Source organism: Schistocerca cancellata, chromosome 9 (assembly GCF_023864275.1).
Source record: "Schistocerca cancellata isolate TAMUIC-IGC-003103 chromosome 9, iqSchCanc2.1, whole genome shotgun sequence".
NCBI lineage: Eukaryota > Metazoa > Arthropoda > Insecta > Orthoptera > Acrididae > Schistocerca > Schistocerca cancellata.
In genome coordinates, this window is record NC_064634.1 from 15166159 (window position 1) to 15173203 (window position 7045).

Genomic DNA, 7045 nt, shown 5'->3' on the forward strand with positions numbered 1-7045 from the left:
GAGGTTCGTAGTAACAGATGGAAAGTCATCAAGTAAAACAGAAGTGATTTCTGGCGTTCCCCAAAGTAGTGTTAAAGGCCCTCTGCCGTTTCGTATCTACACTCCTGGAAATTGAAATAAGAACACCGTGAATTCATTGTCCCAGGAAGGGGAAACTTTATTGACACATTCCTGGGGTCAGATACATCACATGATCACACTGACAGAACCACAGGCACATAGACACAGGCAACAGAGCATGCACAATGTCGGCACTAGTACAGTGCATATCCACCTTTCGCAGCAATGCAGGCTGCTATTCTCCCATGGAGACGATCGTAGAGATGCTGGATGTAGTCCTGTGGAACGGCTTGCCATGCCATTTCCACCTGGCGCCTCAGTTGGACCAGCGTTCGTGCTGGACGTGCAGACCGCGTGAGACGACGCTTCATCAAGTCCCAAACATGCTCAGTGGGGGACAGATCCGGAGATCTTGCTGGCTAGGGTAGTTGACTTACACCTTCTAGAGCACGTTGGGTGGCACGGGATACATGCGGACGTGCACTGTCCTGTTGGAACAGCAAGTTCCTTTGCCGGTCTAGGAATGGTAGAACGATGGGTTCGATGACGGTTTGGATGTACCGTGCACTATTCAGTGTCCCCTCGACGATCACCAGTGGTGTACGGCCAGTGTAGGAGATCGCTCCCCACACCACGATGCCGGGTGTTGGCCCTGTGTGCCTCGGTCGTATGCAGTCCTGATTGTGGCGCTCACCTGCACGGCGCCAAACACGCATACGACCATCATTGGCACCGACGCAGAAGCGACTCTCATCGCTGAAGACGACACGTCTCCATTCGTCCCTCCATTCACGCCTGTCGCGACACCACTGGAGGCGGGCTGCACGATGTTGGGGCGTGAGCGGAAGACGGCCTAACGGTGTGCGGGACCGTAGCCCAGCTTCATGGAGACGGTTGCGAATGGTCCTCGCCGATACCCCAGGAGCAACAGTGTCCCTAATTTGCTGGGAAGTGGCGGTGCGGTCCCCTGCGGCACTGCGTAGGATCCTACGGTCTTGGCGTGCATCCGTGCGTCGCTGCGGTCCGGTCCCAGGTCGACGGGCACGTGCACCTTCCGCCGACCACTGGCGACAACATCGATGTACTGTGGAGACCTCACGCCCCACGTGTTGAGCAATTCGGCGGTACGTCCACCCGGCCTCCCGCATGCCCACTATACGCCCTCGCTCAAAGTCCGTCAACTGCACATACGGTTCACGTCCACGCTGTCGCGGCATGCTACCAGTGTTAAAGACTGCGATGGAGCTCCGTATGCCACGACAAACTGGCTGACACTGACGGCGGCGGTGCACAAATGCTGCGCAGCTAGCGCCATTCGACGGCCAACACCGCGGTTCCTGGTGTGTCCGCTGTGCCGTGCGTGTGATCATTGCTTGTACAGCCCTCTCGCAGTGTCCGGAGCAAGTATGGTAGGTCTGACACACCGGTGTCAATGTGTTCTTTTTTCCATTTCCAGGAGTGTATATAACAGGTTTAGGGACAAGCTGAGCGTCTTAGGTTGTTTGCAGATGATGCTGTCTTTTATCTTCTAGTAAACTCACCAGAACATCAAAATAAATTTCAAAATGATTTAGAAAAGCTATCTGAACGTTGCGAAAATTGGCAATTGACCCTAAATAATGAAAAGTGTGAGGTCATCCACAAGAGTGCTAAAAGGAATCCGTTGGGTTACAAGATAAATCAGTCAAAACTAAAGGCCGTAAATTCAACTGAATACCTAGAATTACAACTGCGAACAGTTTAAATAGGAAACAACACATAGCGTTGTAGGGAAGGCAAACCAAAAGCTGCGTTTTATTGGCAGAACACTTAGAAAATGTAACAGATCTACCAACGAGGCGGCCTACACCGCCGTCCATTACATCGTTAAAACGAAGGCGATTTTCGTTGCGACGGAATCTTCTCACGAAATTTCAATCCCCAATTTCCTCCTCCGAATGCGAAAATATTTTGACGCCTACCTACGTAGGGAGAAACGATCATCAAAATAAGGGAAATCAGAGCTCGCACGGGAAGATACAGGTGTTGGTTTTTTCCGCACAGTGTTCGAGAGTGGAATAAAAGATCATTATTGTGAAGGTGGTTCATTGAACCATCTTCCAGGCAATTAAGTGTGATTTATAGAGTATCGATGTAGATGTAATTATTTTTTGCTTCACTGTATTAGCAAGAAGCGTCGTCTCATAAATTTATTTAACAGTTTAATAGTGAAGCATGTTATGCGGGAAGCCGTAAGCCTTGCATTCTGACAAACAGATCGTTTGCATAGCGTAAGAGGCCTTGCAAGATGAAAAACAGCCCACGCAGTGAAAGTGCCATGTATTGCAGGTGTGGCGTCGATCATGTTTTGGTACAGAAATAATCATAGTTCCGCGGTGAACACTTCATCGGCGATACATCACTGCCCTCAAAGGTACGATGGACATGAGCGTGAACGGTGCATAAATGGCCACAGATAAAAAAAGGAAAATATTTTCTACGATTTTATTACGGTTTAAGTATTAAAGACAGATTTTGATGTGACAGTGAGAAGAAGGAATATGGAGAAGAAAGAAATAGAAATAGTGGAAGAGGAGGTTCTGTGTGGCCACAGGAATATATCAACGTCACGAGCTTATTCCTTCCTAGGAGAATATGGCGTGTCTAACCTGAAGCCCACGATGACACAAGATATGCCAAATCCGTACATATTACAAAACATGTATGTATGTATGTATGTATGTATTAATGTACGTATATATGTTCCACATCTTGTCGTAAACCATTGGATCGATTTCAACCAAATTTGATACATGTATTACCTACTATCTGGAAAGAAATATTGTGGGTGTCAGAAACAGCAAACCCCTACTGGGGTGGCGGTGAAAATGTGGAGAGAGAGGGGTAAGGAGGAGATGGACAGACAGAGAGGGGTAGGGAGGAGATGAGCAGAGTGAGGGGGAGGAGGAAAGGTCCAGAAAGGAGAGAGGAGGAGATGGATAGACTGGGGAGGAGCAGATGGACAGACAGTGTGAGGAAATGGACAGAGGAAGGGGAGTAGATGATCTGTAGAGGGGGAGGAGGAGGTGACAGAGAAAGGGCAGAGGACGAGGTGGACAGTGAGAGGGGCAGGAGCAGATGGAGAGGGCGGTAAGGGGAGGGGGAGGACGAGGTGGACCGTTAGAGGGGCAGGAGCAGGCGGAGAGGGTGAGGGAGGGGGGATGGGTGGGGGAGGACGAGGTGGACAGTGAGAGGGGCAGGAGCAGATGGAGAGGGCGGTAAGGGGAGGGGGGAGGACGAGGTGGACCGTTAGAGGGGCAGGAGCAGGCGGAGAGGGTGAGGGAGGGGGGATGGGTGGGGGAGGACGAGGTGGACAGTGAGAGGGGCAGGAGCAGATGGAGAGGGCGGTAAGGGGAGGGGGGAGGACGAGGTGGACCGTTAGAGGGGCAGGAGCAGGCGGAGAGGGTGAGGGAGGGGGGATGGGTGGGGGAGGACGAGGTGGACAGTGAGAGGGGCAGGAGCAGATGGAGAGGGCGGTAAGGGGAGGGGGGAGGACGAGGTGGACCGTTAGAGGGGCAGGAGCAGGCGGAGAGGGTGAGGGAGGGGGGATGGGTGGGGGAGGACGAGGTGGACAGTGAGAGGGGCAGGAGCAGATGGCGGCAAGGGTGGGGGGAGGACGAGGTGGACCATTAGAGGGGCAGGAGCAGGTGGAGAGGGGTGAGGGAGGGGGGATGGGTGGGGGAGGACGAGATGGTCAGTGAGAGGGGCAGGAGCAGACGGACAGAGAATGGGGACTGGAGGAGGTGGAAGGAGGGGGGGGAGGTGGTGGTCTACTTGAAGATTCGAATAAATACGTACCCGAGCAACGCCAGTTACTCGGTGTGAAATGAAGTACAGAGTTCACATAAAACAGGAGGCATTTGTTTACGAGTGGCGGTAAGACATTCGTCTACTAAAACCAAATAGATGCAATAAACGCGTCATGCAAGCCGATGAAATACAACCCAACTTTATTAATAATTAGCTATCACATCCTATCATGTAATATATTTCGGCTACAGCCATCATCAGATGCGGTTTTCATGGACAAAAGTAGTATAAAAACAAGAAATATTATGTGTATATTGACAATCAATAACAGTAAAAATTCACCCATATAACTTAGAACTTTCAGCCTGATATTCGGTGTCTATATGTAGTAAATCCTATGCTGAAGCAAGGTGTCAACTGATAAAGCGATTCTCTGGTTTACACATGCACAGATGCAAGCAGTATGACTGAATGTACCTTTCTACGTTTTTCTGATCATGTACATGTAAAAACGAAACTTCATGGCAGATTAAAACTGTGTGCCGGACCGAGACTCGAACTCGGGACCTTTGCCTTTCGCGGGCAAGTGCTCTACCAACTGGGCTACCCAAGCACGACTCAGGGCCCGTCCTCACAGCTTTTAATTCCGCCAGTACCTCGTCATAAATTATTAAAAGCTGTGAGGACGGGTCCTGAGTCATGCTTGGGTAGCTCAGTTGGTAGAGCACTTGCCCGTGGAAGGCAAAGGTCCCGAGTTCGAGTCTCGGTCCGGCACACAGTTTTAATCTGCCATGAAGTTTCATATCAGCGCACGCTTCGCTGCAGAATGAAAATTTCTTTATGTAAAAACGACATGGAAAGCGCTTAAAACTACAAATACAACCAGCTAATATACGAAACATTCTCTCGTAATACTGCAGTGATGGGTCATGTTCAGCATTTCAGTAGTACAATTCAAATGACAGCAGCAAATACGAATGGAGTCAGTTAAATATAACCAAATTCATTGTGTTTGTTTGATGAAGATGTAGTTTTATTTACAAGTAGGCCCTAAACTAAACGCTATTTCTAACGTGCCATACACGTTTCATTCCTTTTTGTGAAGCGTATTCAGTGGCCTGTAATACACGTTTGTGCTCGTGAGTAATAAATGCGTTATACTGTACTTAAATATTTGTTACTGCGTTTCAGTTTTCTGCTATATTCTCGTTGATAGGTGAGAGAGAACTTTTCGTAGCACAAGTTTCGTGAGTTTGTCACTATTTTTTTTTCCTATTACGATTTGTGATCTTATTGGTGCATACGTGCCGTCCTGGAGTTGTACTTAGTTAGTCTGCGAACCCAGAATGTTGGATTTTCCGCCGTTTTACGAACACGTTTCCACTTACCACCACACTCCCACTGTTCACTGCGTTTTGGTTTCTGCTGCTTATCCAACATCCTGAATATGGAGACGAACTAATTACCTCTCCAGAACGGCGCATAGACACTAATAAGATCACTAATTACAATAAATGGTAATTTAACTTTACGAAATTTACGTTACAAAAAGTTGTTTCACGTCTAACAACAAGAGTATAACCAAGAACTGTAATGTAGTAACAAATTTGTAAGTATTATGTAGCGCAACTATTACACACGAAAACAAATATACACTCCTGGAAATTGAAATAAGAACACCGTGAATTCATTGTCCCAGGAAGGGGAAACTTTATTGACACATTCCTGGGGTCAGATACATCACATGATCACACTGACAGAACCACAGGCACATAGACACAGGCAACAGAGCATGCACAATGTCGGCACTAGTACAGTGTATATCCACCTTTCGCAGCAATGCAGGCTGCTATTCTCCCATGGAGACGATCGTAGAGATGCTGGATGTAGTCCTGTGGAACGGCTCGCCATGCCATTTCCACCTGGCGCCTCAGTTGGACCAGCGTTCGTGCTGGACGTGCAGACCGCGTGAGACGACGCTTCATCCAGTCCCAAACATGCTCAATGGGGGACAGATCCGGAGATCTTGCTGGCCAGGGTAGTTGACTTACACCTTCTAGAGCACGTTGGGTGGCACGGGATACATGCGGACGTGCATTGTCCTGTTGGAACAGCAAGTTCCCTTGCCGGTCTAGGAATGGTAGAACGATGGGTTCGATGACGGTTTGGATGTACCGTGCACTTTTCAGTCTCCCCTCGACGATCACCAGTGGTGTACGGCCAGTGTAGGAGATCGCTCCCCACACCATGATGCCGGGTGTTGGCCCTGTGTGCCTCGGTCGTATGCAGTCCTGATTGTGGCGCTCACCTGCACGGCGCCAAACACGCATACGACCATCATTGGCACCGAGGCAGAAGCGACTCTCATCGCTGAAGACGACACGTCTCCATTCGTCCCTCCATTCACGCCTGTCGCGACACCACTGGAGGCGGGCTGCACGATGTTGGGGCGTGAGCGGAAGACGGCCTAACGGTGTGCGGGACCGTAGCCCAGCTTCATGGAGACGGTTGCGAATGGTCCTCGCCGATACCCCAGGAGCAACAGTGTCCCTAATTTGCTGGGAAGTGGCGTTGCGGTCCCCTACGGCACTGCGTAGGATCCTACGGTCTTGGCGTGCATCCGTGCGTCGCTGCGGTCCGGTCCCAGGTCGACGGGCACGTGCACCTTCCGCCGACCACTGGCGACAACATCGATGTACTGTGGAGACCTCACGCCCCACGTGTTGAGCAATTCGGCGGTACGTCCACCCGGCCTCCCGCATGCCCACTATACGCCCTCGCTCAAAGTCCGTCAACTGCACATACGGTTCACGTCCACGCTGTCGCGGCATGCTACCAGTGTTAAAGACTGCGATGGAGCTCCGTATGCCACGGCAAACTGGCTGACACTGACGGTGGCGGTTCACAAATGCTGCGCAGCTAGCGCCATTCGACGGCCAACACCGCGGTTCCTGGTGTGTCCGCTGTGCCGTGCGTGTGATCATTGCTTGTACAGCCCTCTCGCAGTGTCCGGAGCAAGTATGGTGTGTCTGACACACCGGTGTCAATGTGTTCTTTTTTCCATTTCCAGGAGTGTATATTACAGGCCACTGAACATGCTTGACAAATAAAAAGGAGTGAGACGCGAACGGCACAATGCAAACAGCCTTTCCTTTAGCTGCATTAGATGTACCACGTCTCCAAGAATACAGAAGCA

General features: G+C 50.3%; 1 non-coding gene across 1 annotated transcript; it reads left to right on the forward strand.

Moving 5' to 3' along the window:
• Positions 1–4549: 4549 nt before the first annotated feature.
• Positions 4550–4624, forward strand: Trnap-ugg (transfer RNA proline (anticodon UGG)). Its single transcript has one exon. It is a non-coding gene; the product is annotated as a tRNA-Pro (tRNA).
• The last annotated feature ends 2421 nt before the right edge of the window (positions 4625–7045 follow it).